This window comes from Choloepus didactylus, chromosome 6 (assembly GCF_015220235.1).
Source record: "Choloepus didactylus isolate mChoDid1 chromosome 6, mChoDid1.pri, whole genome shotgun sequence".
Classification (NCBI taxonomy): domain Eukaryota; kingdom Metazoa; phylum Chordata; class Mammalia; order Pilosa; family Megalonychidae; genus Choloepus; species Choloepus didactylus.
The window spans coordinates 47,234,804-47,253,521 of NC_051312.1; the positions used below are offsets into that span (position 1 = coordinate 47,234,804).

Below are 18,718 nucleotides of genomic sequence, written 5' to 3' on the forward strand. Positions count from 1 at the left end.
CAAACTTTTGGCATAAAGTTGGACTATTGGCCATACCTTGTGGCAGGACCTTCCATTGAAATCGGGGCATAGGGCCTTGAAAGTTGATTTGAGGAACACTAAAGGCGAAATGTTGCCTGTCTTCTGGGTGAAGCGGTATGGAAAAAAACCAATCCTTTAAATCTATAACTATTTTGTGGAAACCGATAGGGATAGCAACTGGCGAAGGGAGACCAGGTTGTAGCGCCCCCATGGGCACCATTGCTTTGTTCACAGCTTGTAAATCCTGTAACAGTCTCCACTTGCCTGACCTTTTTTTTATGACAAAAATGGGAGTGTTCCAAGGGGACTGAGTAGGCTCAATATGTCCAGCGTTAAGTTGTTCCTGTACTAACTCTATAGCCGCTAGGGTTTTTTCTTGAGTTAAAGGCCACTGATCAACCCATACTGGCTCCACCGATTTCCAAGAGATTTTTTCAGTATGGGGTACAGGGATGTCAATGGCCATTAGGTTAAATCCTGTGAGAACCCGAGTCCTGTTCTGGCCGCGTTAGGTGTGACAGACAGGTTGCGTTATTCCTTGGTTAGATTTACCTAAGCCTTTGCCAGGGAGGAAATTCATTTTGAGCATTTGGGCAGCGATTGTATCATTAGGGCTGCACATAAAGACTTTCATTTGGGCTAAGACATCTCTACCCCAGAGATTAATGGGGAGATGGGGAATTATATATGGTATAACTGTACCAGTGTTGCCTTCCTCATCTTCCCAAGTTAGGGTTTGTGAGCTTTGTAGGGGATTTGTGGCTTGTCCTATTCCCTGTAGATGGGTGGCAGCAGGCGTGAGAGGCCAAGATTTGGGCCAGTGATCTGAAGATATGATTGTAGCGTCGGCCCCTGTGTCTAAGACTCCTTCAAAGGACTTGCCATTTAGTTTTAACCTTAAAGTGGGCCAATTATGGGATATTGGTTGCGCCCAAAAAATGTCAGAGGACCCAGGGCCCTCTGTGGGGCGCTGGATTTTTTTGAAGTTTGAGTTAATGTGCTGAAGGGGGAGGATTACAAGCTGTGCTATTCGGGTGCCGGGAGGAATAGAGACAATATTGCTTGAGGTGGCTGCGATTATTTTTATTTCACCTTTAAAATCATTATTCAGCGCACCTGGGGTGATTTGAATCCCTTGGAGGGTGGTACTGGCTCTTCCTAAGATGAGGCCAAAAGTATTTGAGGGTAATGGTCCATAGACTCCTGTCGATATGAGGAGAGGACTGGTTTCTGGGGTTAATATTGATTCGGAGGCGGTACAGAGGTCCATTCCTGCGCTCCCTGCTGTAGCTCTCCATAAGTCTGAGATATGGCAGCGTGGTTTGTGGTTGGGAGCGCTACGACTGGGGATGGTTGAACAAACCGTATTGCCCCTGGGTTTGTTCTGATTGGGGCCTGGGGCAGGCCCCATTGTGAGTTTCCCTGGGGCTTAGGCTTAAGGGGTTGGCCATTAATGTCTGCGTGAGAGTGGCACTCAGATGCCCAATGGAACCCTTTTCTACAGCAGGGACAAATAGAGGGTGGCAATGGGGGTTTTTTAGAGATGGGTGAAGAGGAACTGGTTCTTGGCACGGGGCAATTTTTTGAAAAATGGCCAGGTTGCTTACAGTTATAGCATGTTGGAGGCTTAGTTTGTGCTGCAAAATTTTGAAGGGCCGCGCCAATGGCTATTCCAAGAGTTTGAGTGGGCCCGATGCCAGAACAGAGTTTTATGTAATTATTAAGATTGGTATTGCGAAAGGGGCGGATTGCTGCTTGGCAGGCAGCGTTGGCATTTTCATAGGCCAGGTGTTTAATGAAATCACTCTCGCTTTCGCTGGCCCCAAATAGACGCTCAGCCATATTTTGCAGGCGGCTGAGGAAATCAGTATATGGTTCATCGGGTCCCTGTCTTAATTTAGCGAGAGAGGCAGTGGCAGCACCCTTTTGTGGAAGTTTTTTCCATGCTCTAAGCGCGGCCGTTTGTATTTGTGCTAGGAGGCCTGGGGGGAATTGAGCTTGCTTGTCATTTCGATGGTAGGGGCTTTGACCTAAAAATTTGTTCAATGTCCATTTTTTAGAGGTGGCTTTGCGGGCATTACGGGTGGCATACCTTTTACAGTGCTCTTCATAATTGGATTTCCATAACAGGAAATCGCCGCCGGACAAGGCACCTCTGGCTAATTGGGACCAATCGTTAGGAGTGAGTTCCTTTTCACTGAGGCTTTCTAATAAGGTGAGCGTGAAGGGGGCGGTAGCGCCATAATCATTCACTGCCTTTTTTAATTTTTCTAAATATTTTAAACTGAGTTTTTTATATTTAGCTGTTGGGGTAGTACTAGCTTCCTCTTGCTCTTCTTCATCAGAACTGGGGGGGTTTGATTGTTCCTTTTCCTCGCTTTTGCTACTAGAAGCGCCATTTTGGGAGCCAGCGGCGCCATTTTGGGTGTCAGCAGAAGGGTTTTGGGTCTGACTACGTGTAACTGCAAAGGCGTAGGTGTGGTGAGTGCAATGGGGACGTGGTGAGTGGGCATTTTCCGGGAGTGCAAGGGCGGCAATGCTTTGAGTTGCCGACCGGAGGTCGGCAAGCAAATTGGCGGCTCGCAGCTGCTCTTGATTAAAGGTTTCTTTAAAATTATCGGCGTGTAGCCGGAGATTTTCTGTGGCCTCTTCTAAAGCATGGAACTGAGGCAGAGATGTGACTGGATAAAAACGAGGGCATGGATTGGGAAAATCAGGATTATAAGGGGGTGGCCGAAACGGGGGAAGGGAATTGGTCTCAAAAGAGGAAGAGATTTTAGCCTCCGGTTTAGCCTGTGGGTTTTCCAACAGGGGAGAGATTTTAGCCTCTGGGTCGGCTTCAGGCTGACTGGGCGATGGATTGGCCTGACTGGTTGGGGTATTTGGCCTACTTTTGTTGGGGTCTTTGTTTAGGGGGTTTTCAGGCATATTAATAATTACTGAGCTGCATGCTGAAGCGGGACGAGAGCGTTCCCTTAAAGCTTCCTCTCCTCTTTGCAGAGTTTTTGAATGTCTGAGGCGGAAGAATGGACTCTTAGGATTTCATCAATTAGGTTCCAATAAGAAAAGGCAGTAACCGGGACCTTTTCAGGACCAAAGGTTCTGAAGCAGTCTTTTAGACAATTTCCGACTCTTAGCCAACATTGGTGGTCTATAGTACCTTCTTGAGGGAACCAAGGGCAGGTTTTTAGCAGAAAATCAAAGAAGCATGTGAGATCTTTTTTCTTAACTCTAGTTCCCCGTGTCTTGAGCGATTATTTGACCTGACTAACATATAATTCGTGTTGGGAAGTTGCTTGTCCCATGGTGGGGACGGGGGCCTACCTTTTTCTTTTCCTTTTCGCCGGCGCTGGTTGACTGCTGAACGGATCTGTCTCACGAGCGAGTTTCTTTGTGGCGATCCCGGGTGCGGTGAGTGTGAGAGCTCTCTTCTTAAGCGCGGCGTTCTATCCTTCACAAGGCTCGAGCCCCACGTTGGGCGCCAGTTGTCCCGGCCCGCGGGACGATCAACGGAAGCTCCAAGTCCTGTGAAGGAAGAATGGTATGGGACAAGAGACACGAAGAATGACAGCAAGACAGGTTTCTGATCAAGCTGCAAAATTTTATTGAGGAGGCTGAGCATATATACTCTAGGGTAGGATGGGAGTGGCTAGTAAGGACAGGTGGCGATCTAGGATTGGCTGCTGCTGTTGCTAGGGTGGAAGGCAGATGTAGGGGGATTGGTGGTTGCTGTTGCTGGGGTGGAAGGCAGATGTAGGGTTAGCGCTTTTGGCGCGAACCGCTTCCGTAAAGAAGGCGGAGGGCAACCCAAGCTGTTGTTCCATCAGCCCTGGTGGCCATGTTGGACTTCATGGATGCTACCTTAATCGCCCACAACATTTCAGTCAAGGAAACACAGGATACCGCAATTTGGTGATGACACACTAGGTCTTGTCTAGTACTTAAATTAAAGGTATAAAAATTAAATTTTATCTGTTCCTTCAGAAATTGACTGGACTGAAGAATTAAATCATATGGACCAAATTAATAAGTGATTAATGTTCAATAAAAAGTACACATATTTAGGAAAATTTATGTTTACTGTTTAGTGCTTTAGTCTATTTGGGAAAACAGATCAGAAGTTTTTTTTTTAAAGAGTTTCAGATAAAAGGGATGTGATGTGAATTTGTGATAGTCACGTATAACACTCCTCTAGCAATAGTTATTAGCATAGTGGTTCACAGACTTTAGTGTAATAATCACTAGGAATCACTATTAAAACAATGTTTAAATTATAAGGTATGGTAGATTTTTGTTAGGAAGAATAATTTATATATGCAAGCACATCAGTTACTTGTTGATGCTTGTAACTTGCTTTTATATTTTGGAACACAGCTTTCTTCTCAATCATCTATCATTTCTTTGTAGAAATGTTCAATCCTTAGTATAATGATGTCATGTCATACTAACCAATATTATCACAACTGGTGATACTGATGAAGACTCCAAGATATATCAAGACAGTGATGAGCTTTTTGACTGATTAAATAAGATTAAATTTTGGTTGCTATGTTTTGATATTGAGCATATTTTACTGGTTTGAGAATTAGCTGGATATTTATGATATTAGTAGCTCTTTATTAAAGAGAATAGTGAATTAGTTAGACATTCCATATAGCAGAAGTCTGAGACAGAGAGAAAAAGAGAGAACAATAAATGTTAGTAGAGTAGGCAATCATCTATGAAGCATCATATTTGGAAGGCCTGATTGACGGAAAATATCTTTTCTATTGGAATGTTACTGCAAATGAAATTTTGCCATCAGAGATATTAGTTCACATATAATTACCAGATATTGAGTGTTTATTATGTATCCAGTGCTTTATATTCATTATTTTAATGGACTGTTATAATAATCCAGTAAGGTAGGTAATGTGATCTCTGCTTTGAAGATGATAAATTTAAGGCCTTCTTTTCCACAGTCTCTTCCTGGGAGATCTCATCTACTTCCACAGATTAAATACCTTTTTCAATGCTGTTGACTTCAAAATTTGTATCTTCAAATCAGACCATTCTCTGAAATGTATGTCTGAAGATGGATGTTTCATGGATATCTTTAACTTAACACATACAAAAACAAAACCATTCATTTTTGTAGATGATTTTGGTCACCTGCTCAATGCCATTCATCCTTTCTTTTTCCAGAGTCCTGATTTTGTTAAAAGTTTTCTACACTGCCCCCTCCCATGTTGCTCAGAAGGAGATGGTTCTGTGTCCAGCTCTAGGGGGTAAGTCTTAACTGATATAAATCAATCATGGCTATCCCATTCCCTTTGTGGATGATTGGCTTAAGGTATGCATATGAGAGAGTTTTCACTAATGAGACACGAGGGGATGGATGTCTGCTGGAAGACTTTTGGGAAAGACTTTTCTCCCTTCTAAATAGTTACTAGGTCATACAGTCAGTTTCTTCTTCTTTATATTGTTGTACCTGGATGTGATGCTGAGATCTGAAAGCTATCTTTCTGCCAATGTGAGGATGACGCAAACATTGAATGAGGACAAAGCAGAGAGAATCACTGAGAAGTAAAGCAGAAGACTTGCCAAACCATACCTGGAGTCCTCCATCTCTTGCCTTCCTGTTATCTGAGATAATATATTTCCTTATTCATTAAATAAATCTAAATTGAAGTTCTGTTATTTGTGGCACTGGCAACAGCATCTAACAAGTTGCTTAATAAACACAGGACTCATTATTTCACTTTTCTTCACCTACTTCACCCAAAATTCTTCAGTAAGCACTGCAACTTGGAGGAGAGGCGTAAGAGAAAGAGAGAAGGAGAAGCATATTATTAATCTGAAGTTTCTATCTTGGTTAACTGGGAAAATGATGCTATTATTAACAAAAGTAAAGGGGTCAGAAAGACAAGTTGGTTGTTGGGGTGGAAAAGGGGTGGCAAGAAGGCAAGTTTTAAAAACTTCTTGAGTTTGTCTTATTCTTTTAATTAAGATTTGAGTTGAAAGTTAAGGAAAAAAAACCAATATATTAAAAAATAAGTAAAAGTCTTAGGAAGACTTTTTTTTAAACGAAGTTTCCTAAAAGGAATAACTTGATCTTTTTTTCCCATGTGGTCTGTATATAAAGAAAGTTAAATAAAATCAGTAACCCATAAGTTCATAATAACACCTCTTCAATATTGTATGTAACATCTTTCAGCTTATGCTTAATAGTTCATTAATCTATCATCCTGATATTAATACTTACAATTCAATAACTAATGGATATGTTGCATTATTACAGAAGACAAAGTGAAAAGACAGAGTGAAATCCCATATTTCCAGCAAATTTTAGGATTTCTACTACAATTTGTGGTGCTTCAAACTACCATGTAAAATTTTTTGAGTTACATGCAATTTTGACTTAAAATTTAAGTATATATCCATAAATATTTATTAAATATATATCATGTGCCAATCACTGTACTGAAAAGGTAGATAAAAAGATGAGTAAGACACAATCCTTTTCCATAAGCATGGAAATAAATAACTATAATGAAATGTGATAGGTGCTATAACTGTAACAAGTTATAAGCTTTCAGTACAGGATTTAAGTAGGCTGTTAGAAATCTGTTCATTTACTTTGTGCAGATAACATTATTCTTTGATGCAGATGTTATTTTCTGTTATTCTCCTGGAGAGTCTTTGTGTTTATTCATGACAAATACTAACTAGCTCCAGGCCTATTAATATAGGATGTTAAAACTGTGATTAGAGAGAATCTAGCTTGGGAGACATGTAAATATGCTCACTCCCTTTGTTACATCAAATAAAAATTATATACTTCCACTCTCTGAAATTATAGTTAGGGCTGGATTAAGATATTCTGAGGCTTTATTTTATGTCAAGTGTAAAAACAATCCCACATTATAGTAGTCACATTCTATTCATAAAAATGAGCAGACTTTGTAGTGAAGAAAGCATTTACTATGCACATATGTAAAGTTACATCAGATTAATCAGGAAGAGGGGAATGGGGACAAAGAGCAAAAGGGAGAAAGAGAGAGAGTGCATGAGGAGGAAGAACTTACCATCACCTAGCTTGGACTTAGACGCTGTGTAGTCACCTAAAGCAAGTTTGTTAATTCATTCGTTCAAATTCAGTCAATCAAAAATAGTGATTACTATAATGATAATGATGAGGAGGAAGAGATGGAGGAGGAGGAGGAGGATGATACTAACAGCCGGCATGTTCGAATGCTTAATATCTACTAGTCAGTACCACGCATTTTATGCATCTTTGTGATCATATTTAATCTTAGAATTGGTACTATCACTATCCTCATTTTTCTGATGTAGATTTTGAGGTGCAGAGAGGCAGAATGCCTTGCCCAAAATGGCAGAATCAGGATTTGAGTCCAAGCCATCCACCTTTAAACATTATGCTATGTGCCATCCACTGTGCTAGGCCTAGGCAATTTAAAAGTGAATATAACAAAGTTCCTGTCCACAAGGAGTTCACAGTCTTTTAGGAGAGAGAAATGTATGCCAATAATTGCAGTTCAGTGTGATGAATCATATGATAAAGATTTGTACATATGGGATGCTTACACCTTTTGGCTATTGTGAATAATGCTGCTATAAACATTGGTATACAAATGTTCGAGTCTCTGCTCTCAATTCTTTTGGGTAAATACCAGGAAGTGGGATTGCCAGTTCATATGGTAATTTTATTTGCAATTTTCTGAGGAACCACCAAACTGATTTCAACTGTGGCTGTACCATTCTACAGTACCACCAACAATGTATAACTTTGTGGTGGCCTGAAGCCTGGGCCCTCTTCTAAAAACCCCCAACAGTCCTGCTTTAGCCAAGGAAAAAGGTCAAGAAAGTAAACAATCTCCCCAGAGGGGGAAGAATGTAACTATGGATGTAAGAACGGCATTGACTGATACTTGGTCTTAACCACTAATCTTCGTAAAACATCAGGTCTTAGGCCTGATGTCCTCATACTATATGGAATGTCTTTGTTCTGAAATCATATATTGCTTCAGGCACTTCTGTTCCCTTTGTGGAGTGCTAAATGTCTGGATGGCCACCACCAGAGAAATTCTATTCTTTTTTTTTTTTTTTTTATTAGATTCAGTTTTATCGAAATATGTTCACACACCATACAATCATCCATGATATACAATCCACTGTCCACAGTATGATAACATAGTTACGCGTTCATCACCACAATCTATCTCTGAACATTTTCCTCACATCAGAAAGAACCAGGGAAGAGGCGGGGCAAGATGGCGGACTGGTGAGCTGTATGTTTTAGTTACTCCTCCAGGAAAGTAGGTAGAAAGCCAGGAACTGCGTGGACTGGACACCACAGAGCAATCTGACTTTGGGCATACTTCATACAACACTCATGAAAACGTGGAACTGCTGAGATCAACGAAATCTGTAAGTTTTTGCAGCCAGGGGACCCGCGCCCCTCCCTGCCAGGCTCAGTCCCGTGGGAGGAGGGGCTGTCAGCTCTGGGAAGGAGAAGGGAGAACTGCAGTGGCAGCCCTTATCGGAAACTCATTCTACTGATCCAAACTCCAACCATAGATAGACTGAGACCAGACACCAGAGAATCTGAGAGCAGCCAGCCCAGCAGAGAGGAGACAGGCATAGAAAAAAAACAACACGAAAAACTCCAAAATAAAAGCGGAGGATTTTTGGAGTTCTGGTGAACATAGAAAGGGGAAGGGCAGAGCTCAGGCCCTGAGGCGCATATGCAAATCCCGAAGAAAAGCTGATCTCTCTGCCCTGTGGACCTTTCCTTAATGGCCCTGGTTGCTTTGTCTCTTAGCATTTCAATAACTCATTAGATCTCTGAGGAGGGCCCTTTTTTTTTTTTTTTTTATCGTTTTTTCTTTTTCTAAAACAAGTACTCTAAGAAGCCCAATACAGAAAGCTTCAAAGACTTGCAATTTGGGCAGGTCAAGTCAAGAGCAGAACTAAGAGAGCTCTGAGACAAAAGGCAATAATCCAGTGGCTGAGAAAATTCACTAAACACCACAACTTCCCAAGAAAAGGGGGGTGTCCGCTCACAGACATCATCCTGGTGGACAGGAAACACTCCTGCCCATCGCCAGCCCCATAGCCCAGAGCTGCCCCAGACAACCCAGTGTGACGGAAGTGCTTCAAATAACAGGCACACACCACAAAACTGGGCGTGGACATTAGCCTTCCCTGCAACCTCAGCTGACTGTCCCAGAGTTGGGAAGGTGGAGCAGTGTTAATTAACAAAGCCCCATTCAACCATCATTTCAGCAGACTGGGAGCCTCCCTACACAGCCCAGCAGCCCAGAACCGCCCTGGGGGGACGGCACTCACCTGTGACATAGCACAGTCATCCCTCAACAGAGGACCCGGGGTGCACAGCCTGGAAGAGGGGCCCACTTGCAAGTCTCAGGAGCCATACGCCAATACCAAGGACTTGTGGGTCAGTGGCAGAGACAAACTGTGGCAGGACTGAACTGAAGGATTAGACTATTGCAGCAGCTTTAAAACTCTAGGATCACCAGGGAGATTTGATTGTTAGAGCCACCCCCCCTCCCTGACTGCCCAGAAACACGCCCCATATACAGGGCGGGCAACACCAACTACACACGCAAGCTTGGTACACCAATTGGACCCCACAAGACTCACTCCCTCACTCACCAAAGAGGCTAAGCAGGGGAGAACTGGCTTGTGTAGAACAGGTGGCTCGTGGACGCCACCTGCTGGTTAGTTACAGAAAGTGTACTCCACGAAGCTGTAGATCTGATAAATTAGACATAAGGACTTCAATTGGTCTACAAATCCTAAAAGAACCCTATCAAGTTCAGCAAATGCCACGAGGCCAAAAACAACAGAAAATTATAAAGCATATGAAAAAACCAGACGATATGGATAACCCAAGCACAAGCACCAAAATCAAAAGACCAGAAGAGACACAGCACCTAGAGCAGCTACTCAAAGAACTAAAGATGAACAATGAGACCATAGTACGGGAGACAAAGGAAATCAAGAAGACCCTAGAAGAGCATAAAGAAGACATTGCAAGACTAAATAAAAAAAATGGATGATCTTATGGAAATTAAAGAAACTGTTGATCAAATTGAAAAGATTCTGGACACTCATAGTACAAGACTAGAGGAAGTTGAACAAGGAATCAGTGACCTGGAAGATGACAGAATGGAAAATGAAAGCATGAAAGAAAGAATGGGGAAAAAAAACTGAAAAAATTGAAATGGAACTCAGGGATATGGTAGATAACATAAAACGTCTGAATATAAGACTCATTGGTATTCCAGAAGGGGAAGAAAAGGGTAAAGGTCCAGGAAGAGTATCCAAAGAAATTGTTGGGGAAAACTTCCCAAATCTTCTAAACAACATAAATACACAAATCATAAATGCTCAGCGAACTCCAAATAGAATAAATCCAAATAAACCCACTCCAAGACATATTCTGATCGCACTGTCAAACACCGAAGAGAAGGAGCAAGTTCTGAAAGCAGCAAGAGAAAAGCAATTCACCACATACAAAGGAAACAGCATAAGACTAAGAGGTGACTACTCAGCAGCCACCATGGAGGCGAGAAGGCAGTGGCACAATATATTTAAAATTCTGAGTGAGAAAAATTTCCAACCAAGAATACTTTATCCAGCAAAGCTCTCCTTCAAATTTGAGGGAGAGCTTAAATTTTTCACAGAAAAACATATGCTGAGAGAATTTGCTAACAAGAGACCTGCCCTACTGGAGATACTAAAGGGAGCCCTACAGACAGAGAAACAAAGGACAGAGAGACTTGGAGAAAGGTTCAGTACTAAAGAGATTCGGTATGGGTACAATAAAGGATATTAATAGACAGAGGGGAAAAATATGACAAACATAAACCAAAGGATAAGATGGCTGATTCAAGAAGTGCCTTCACGGTTATAACGTTGAATGTAAATGGATTAAACTCCCCAATTAAAAGATATAGATTCGCAGAATGGATTAAAAAAAATGAACCATCAATATGTTGCATACAAGAGACTCATCTTAGACACAGGGACACAAAGAAACTGAAAGTGAAAGGATGGAAAAAATATTTCATGCAAGCTACAGCCAAAAGAAAGCAGGTGTAGCAATATTAATCTCAGATAAAATAGACTTCAAATGCAGGGATGTTTTGAGAGACAAAGAAGGCCACTACATACTAATAAAAGGGGCAATTCAACAAGAAGAAATAACAATCGTAAATGTCTATGCACCCAATCAAGGTGCCACAAAATACATGAGAGAAACACTGGCAAAACTAAAGGAAGCAATTGATGTTTCCACAATAATTGTGGGAGACTTCAACACATCACTCTCTCCTATAGATAGATCAACCAGACAGAAGACCAATAAGGAAACTGAAAACCTAAACAATCTGATAAATGAATTAGATTTAACAGACATATACAGGACATTACATCCCAAATCACCAGGATACACATACTTTTTTAGTGCTCACAGAACTTTCTCCAGAATAGATCATATGCTGGGACATAAAACAAGCCTCAATAAATTTAAAAAGATTGAAATTATTCAAAGCACATTCTCTGACCACAATGGAATACAATTAGAAGTCAATAACCATCAGAGACTTAGAAAATTCACAAATACCTGGAGGTTAAACAACACACTCCTAAACAATCAGTGGGTTAAAGAAGAAATAGCAAGATAAATTGCTAAATATATAGAGACGAATGAAAATGAGAACACAATATACCAAAACCTATTGGATGCAGCAAAAGCAGTGCTAAGGGGGAAATTTATAGCACTAAATGCATATATTAAAAAGGAAGAAAGAGCCAAAATCAAAGAACTAATCGATCGACTGAAGGAGCTAGAAAATGAACAGCAAACCAATCCTAAACCAAGTAGAAGAAAAGAAATAACAAGGATTAAAGCAGAAATAAATGACATAGAGAACAAAAAAACAATAGAGAGGATAAATATCACCAAAAGTTGGTTCTTTGAGAAGATCAACAAGATTGACAAGCCCCTAGCTAGACTGACAAAATCAAAAAGAGAGAAGACCCATATAAACAAAATAATGAATGAAAAAGGTGACATAACTGCAGATCCTGAAGAAATTAAAAAAAGTACAAGAGGATACTATGAACAACTGTATGGCAACAAACTGGAGAATGTAGAGGAAATGGACAATTTCCTGGAAACATATGAACAACCTAGACTGACCAGAGAAGAAATAGAAGACCTCAACCAACCCATCACAAGCAAAGAGATCCAATCAGTCATCAAAAATCTTCCCACAAATAAATGCCCAGAGCCAGATGGCTTCACAGGGGAATTCTACCAAACTTTCCAGAAAGAACTGACACCAATCTTACTCAAACTCTTTCAAAACACTGAAGAAAATGGAACACTACCTAACTCATTTTATGACGCTAACATCAATCTAATACCAAAACCAGGCAAAGATGCTACAAAAAAGGAAAACTACCAGCCAATCTCCCTAATGAATATAGATGCAAAAATCCTCAACAAAATACTTGCAAATCGAATCCAAAGACACATTAAAAAAATCATACACCATGACCAAGTGGGGTTCATTCCAGGCATGCAAGGATGGTTCAACATAAGAAAATCAATCAATGTATTACAAGACATTGACAAGTCAAAAGGGAAAAATCAATTGATCATCTCAATAGATGCTGAAAAAGCATTTGACAAAATCCAACATCCCTTTTTGATAAAAACACTTCAAAAGGTAGGAATTGAAGGAAACTTCCTCAACATGATAAACAGCATATATGAAAAACCCACAGCCAGCATAGTACTCAATTGTGAGAGACTGAAAGCCTTCCCTCTAAGATCAGGAACAAGACAAGGATGCCCGCTATCACCACTGTTATTCAACATTGTGCTGGAAGTGCTAGCCAGGGCAATCCGGCAAGACAAAGAAATAAAAGGCATCCAAATTGGAAAAGAAGAAGTAAAACTGTCATTGTTTGCAGATGATATGATCTCATATCTAGAAAACCCTGAGAAATCGACGATACAGCTACTAGAGCTAATAAACAAATTTAGCAAAGTAGCGGGATACAAGATTAATGCACATAAGTCAGTAATGTTTCTATATGCTAGAAATTAACAAACTGAAGAGACACTCAAGAAAAAGACACCATTTTCAATAGCAACTAAAAAAATCAAGTACCTAGGAATCAACTTAACCAAAGATGTAAAAGACCTATACAAAGAAAACTACATAACTCTACTAAAAGAAATAGAAGGGGACCTTAAAAGATGGAAAAATATTCCATGTTCATGGATAGGAAGGCTAAATGTCATTAAGATGTCAATTCTACCCAAACTCATCTACAGATTCAATGCAATCCCAATCAAAATTCCAACAACCTACTTTGCAGACTTGGAAAAGCTAGTTATCAAATTTATTTGGAAAGGGAAGATGCCTCGAATTGCTAAAGACACTCTAAAAAAGAAAAACGAAGTGGGAGGACTTACACTCCCTGACTTTGAAGCTTATTATAAAGCCACAGTTGCCAAAACAGCATGGTACTGGCACAAAGATAGACATATAGATCAATGGAATCGAATTGAGAATTCAGAGATAGACCCTCAGATCTATGGCCGACTGATCTTTGATAAGGCCCCCAAAGTCACTGAACTGAGTCATAATGGTCTTTTCAACAAATGGGGCTGGGAGAGTTGGATATCCATATCCAAAAGAATGAAAGAGGACCCCTACCTCACCCCCTACACAAAAATTAACTCAAAATGGACCAAAGATCTCAATATAAAAGAAAGTACCATAAAACTCCTAGAAGATAATGTAGGAAAACATCTTCAAGACCTTGTATTAGGCGGCCACTTCCTAGACTTTACACCCAAAGCACAAGCAACAAAAGAGAGAATAGATAAATGAGAACTCCTCAAGCTTAGAAGTTTCTGCACCTCAAAGGAATTTCTCAAAAAAGGTAAAGAGGCAGCCAACTCAATGGGAAAAAATTTTTGGAAACCATGTATCTGACAAAAGACTGATATCTTGCATATATAAAGAAATCCTACAACTCAATGACAATAGTACAGACAGCCCAATTATAAAATGGGCAAAAGATATGAAAAGACAGTTCTCTGAAGAGGAAATACAAATGGCCAAGAAACACATGAAAAAATGTTCAGCTTCACTAGCTATTAGAGAGATGCAAATTAAGACCACAATGAGATACCATCTAACACCGGTTAGAATGGCTGCCATTAAACAAACAGGAAACTACAAATGCTTGAGGGGATGTGGAGAAATTGGAACTCTTATTCATTGTTGGTGGGACTGTATAATGGTTCAGCCACTCTGGAAGTCAGTCTGGCAGTTCCTTAGAAAACTAGATATAGAGTTACCATTCGATCCATCGATTACACTTCTCGGTATATACCCGGAAGGTCGGAAAGCAGTGACACGAACAGATATCTGCACACCAATGTTCATAGCAGCATTATTCACAATTGCCAAGAGATGGAAACAACCCAAATGTCCTTCAACAGATGAGTGGATAAATAAAATGTGGTATATACACACGATGGAATACTACGCGGCAGTAAGAAGGAACGATCTCGTGAAACATATGACAACATGGATGAACCTTGAAGACATAATGCTGAGCGAAATAAGCCAGGCACAGAAAGAGAAATATTATATGCTACCACTAATGTGAACTTTGAAAAATGTAAAACAAATGGTTTATAATGTAGAATGTAGGGGAACTAGCAATAGAGAGCAATTAAGGAAGAGGGAACAATAATCCAAGAACAGATAAGCTATTTAACGTTCTGGGGATGCCCAGGAATGACTATGGTCTGTTAATTTCTGATGGATATAGCAGGAACAAGTTCACAGAAATGTTGCTATATTATGTAACTTTCTTGGGGTAAAGTAGGAACATGTTGGAAGTTAAGCAGTTATCTTAGGTTAGTTGTCTTTTTCTTACTCCCTTGTTATGGTCTCTTTGAAATGTTCCTTTATTGTATGTTTGTTTTCTTTTTAACTTTTTTTTTCATACAGTTGATTTAAAAAAGATGGGAAAGTTAAAAAAAAAAAAAAGAAAAACAAGGAAAAAAAAAGATGTAGAGCCCCCTTGAGGAGCCTGTGGAGAATGCAGGGGTATTCGCCTACCCCACCTCCATGGTTGCTAACATGACCACAGACATAGGGGACTGGTGGTTTGATGGGTTGAGCCCTCTACCATAACTTTTACCCTTGGGAAGACGGTTGCTGCAAAGGAGAGGCTAGGCCTCCCTATGGTTGTGCCTAAGAGCCTCCTCCCGAATGCCTCTTTGTTGTTCAGATGTGGCCCTCTCTCTCTGGCTAAGCCAACTTGAAAGGTGAAATCACTGCCCTCCCCCCTACGTGGGATCAGACACCCAGGGGAGTGAATCTCCCTGGCAACGTGGAATATGACTCCCGGGCAGGAATGTAGACCCAGCATTGTGGGACGGAGAACATCTTCTGGACCAAAAGGGGGATGTGAAAGGAAATGAAATAAGCTTCAGTGGCAGAGAGATTCCAAAAGGAGCCGAGAGGTCACTCTGGTGGGCACTCTTACGCACACTTTAGACAACCCTTTTTAGGTTCCAAAGAATTGGGGTAGCTGGTGGTGGATACCTGAAACTATCAAACTACAACCCAGAACCCATGAATCTCGAAGACAGTTGTATAAAAAGGTAGCTTATGAGGGGTGACAATGGGGTTGGGAAAGCCATAAGGACCACACTCCACTTTGTCTAGTTTATGGATGGATGAGTAGAAAAATAGGGGAAGGAAACAAACAGCCAAAGGTACCCAGTGTTCTTTTTTACTTTAATTGCTCTTTTTCACTGTAATTATTATTCTTGTTATTTTTGTGTGTGTGCTAATGAAGGTGTCAGGGATTGATTTAGGTGATGAATGTACAACTATGTAATGGTACTGTAAACATTCGAAAGTACGATTTGTTTTGTATGACTGCGTGGTATGTGAATATATCTCAATAAAATGAAAAATGAAAAAAAGAAGATAAGCAATTATTTTCTTCAGTAATAATTCACCCTATTATTATTAATTTATGTCTTTAAAAAAAAAGAAACAATAAATCAAAGCATTTCAATAAAAATAGCCATTTTGAAAAAAAAAAAAGAACCAGAACAAGAATAAAAAATAAAAGTGAAAAAAGAGCACCCAAATCATCCCCCCATCCCACCCTATTTGTCCTTTAGTTTCTATCCCCATTTCTCTACTCATCCATACACTAGATAAAGGGGGTGTGATCTACAAGGTCTTCACAATCACACTGTCACCCCTTGTAATCTACATTATTATATAATTGTCTTCAGGTGTCCAGACTGCTGGGTTGGAGTTTGGTAGTTTCAGATATTTACTTCTATCTATTCTAATACACTAAAGCCTAAGAGGTGTTATCTATATAGTGCATAAGAATGTCCACTAGAGTGACCTCTCAACTCTATTTGGAATCTCTCAGCCACTGAAAGTATTTCGTCTCATTTTGCATCCCCCTTTTGGTCAAGAAGATACTCTCAGTCCCACGATGCCGGGTCCACATTCATCCCCGGGAGTCATACTCTGCGTTGCCAGGGAGATTTACACCCCTGGGAGTCGGGTCCCACGTAGGGGGGAGGGCAGCGAGTTTACCTGTCGAGATGGCTGTTAGAGAGAGAGAGGGCCACATCAGAGCAACAAAGAGGTACTCAGGGGGAGACTCTTAGGCACCATTACACACAACTTTAGACTCTCCTTTGTGGTAATGAGCTTCATAAGGGCAAGTCCCATGCTCGAGGGCTCAGCACATCAAACCGCCAGTCCCAATGTTTGTGACAACATCAACACCAGTCCAGGTGAGGATGTCCAACACATCCGCACCTTCCCCCAGATCCTCGGGGCTGGGGAGGGGGAGGCTGTAAATATATTTTTTGTTATCTGCCCAAATCACTCTAGGATGTGTCACTATTTCACTCCAGCCTATACTAACCTACCGTATCTCACTTCCTATTCAAAGTTCCATGCAATTGTGGTGTTTGAACAAATCGACTGTAGAGTTGTAACATTTAGAAAATTTAGATCCTGTACCAAATAGATACAGAAATTCTATTCTTAAGTCCCAATAAATCCACGTCTGTTTCTGTGCTTGGTGTGTTTTTCGGTCTCACAGCTGCATGCACCTATGCTTTGCATGAACTTGATCTGGGCCCTAACAACCTCTTTCTCTGCTTTCTCACCAACATTTATTATTCTCTGTCTTTTTAATCATAACCATCTAGTGGGTGTGAGGTGGTGTCTCATTGTGGTTTTGATTTACATTTCTCTGATGACAAAAAGTGCTGAGTATCTTTTCATGTACTTATTGGCCATTTTTATATCTTCTTTCAAGAAATGTATATTCAAGTCCTTTACCCATGTTTTAATTGAGTTATTTGACTTTTTGTTGTTGAGTTGTAGCAGTTCTTTATATATTCTGGATACTAATCCCTTATCAGATAAACTGTTCATGATTATTTTTTCCCATTCAGTAAGTTGTCTTTTCACTTTCTTAATGTAGTGTCTTTTTAAAAAATATGGTTTTACTGAGATAAACTCACATACCCTACAATCATCCACAATGTACAACGAATTATTCACAGTACATCATATAGTTGTACATTCATTACCAGAATCAATTTTTGAACATTTTCCTTACTCCAAAAAAATAAAAATAAAAGTAAAAAAGAACACCTAAAACATTCCATCCCCCCATCCCACCCTATTTTTCATTTAGTTTTTGTCCCCATTTTTCAACTCATTTGTCCATACACTGGATAAAGGGAGTGTGAGCCACTAGGTTTTCACAATCACACAGTCACACCATGTAAGGTACAGAGTTAAGTTATGCAATTGCCTTCAAGAATCAAGGGTACTGGGCTGTAGTTCAACAGTTTCAGGTATTTCCTTCTAGCTTTTCCAATACACTAAAAACTAAAATGGGATATCAATACAGCACATAAGAATGCCCTCCAGAGTGACCTCTTGAGTCCATTTGAAATCTCTCAGCCACTGAAACTTTATTTTGCTTCATTTTGCTTTCCCCTTTTGGTCAAGAAAATTTTCTCAATCCCAAGATGCTGGGTCCAGGCTCATCCCTGGAAGTCCTGTCCCATGTTGTCAGGGAGATTTCCACCCCTGGGAATCATGTCTCACATATGGGGGAGGGCAGTGAATTTACCTGCCATGAGAGCTTAGAGAGAGCTGGGGAGGCACATCTGAGCAACAAAGAAGTTCTCTGGGAGAGACTTTTAGGCACAATTATAAGTAGGCTTAGCCTTTCCTTTGCAGTAACAAACTTCATAAGGACAAGCCCCAAGATTGAGGGCTCATCCTACTAAATTGTTATTCCTCAGAGTTTGTGAGAGTATCAGTAATAAGCCAGGTGGGGAAGTCGAACATTTCTGCATATTACCCCAGTTCCTCAGGGGGCCCTTAAAATGTATTTTTATTCTCTGCCCAAATGATGTATTGGGATTTCACACTAACCTGTACAAACCTACCAGATCTCACTTCCTAGTCAAAGTTCCATGTAATTATGGCGTTCGAATAAACTGACCGTACAAGTTAAATTATTTAGTGTGCTGCAGAAAATACAGATCATGCACCAAATAAAC

General features: G+C 40.4%; 1 long non-coding RNA gene across 1 annotated transcript in view; it reads right to left on the reverse strand.

Moving 5' to 3' along the window:
• LOC119536248 overlaps positions 1-18,718 on the reverse strand; it is a 31,751-nt gene that overhangs the window by 3,787 nt on the left and 9,246 nt on the right. Inside the window, exon 2 of the long non-coding RNA XR_005217373.1 lies at positions 3,346-3,546. This is a non-coding gene — a long non-coding RNA (uncharacterized LOC119536248). The remainder of the gene's footprint in view (positions 1-3,345; positions 3,547-18,718) is intronic.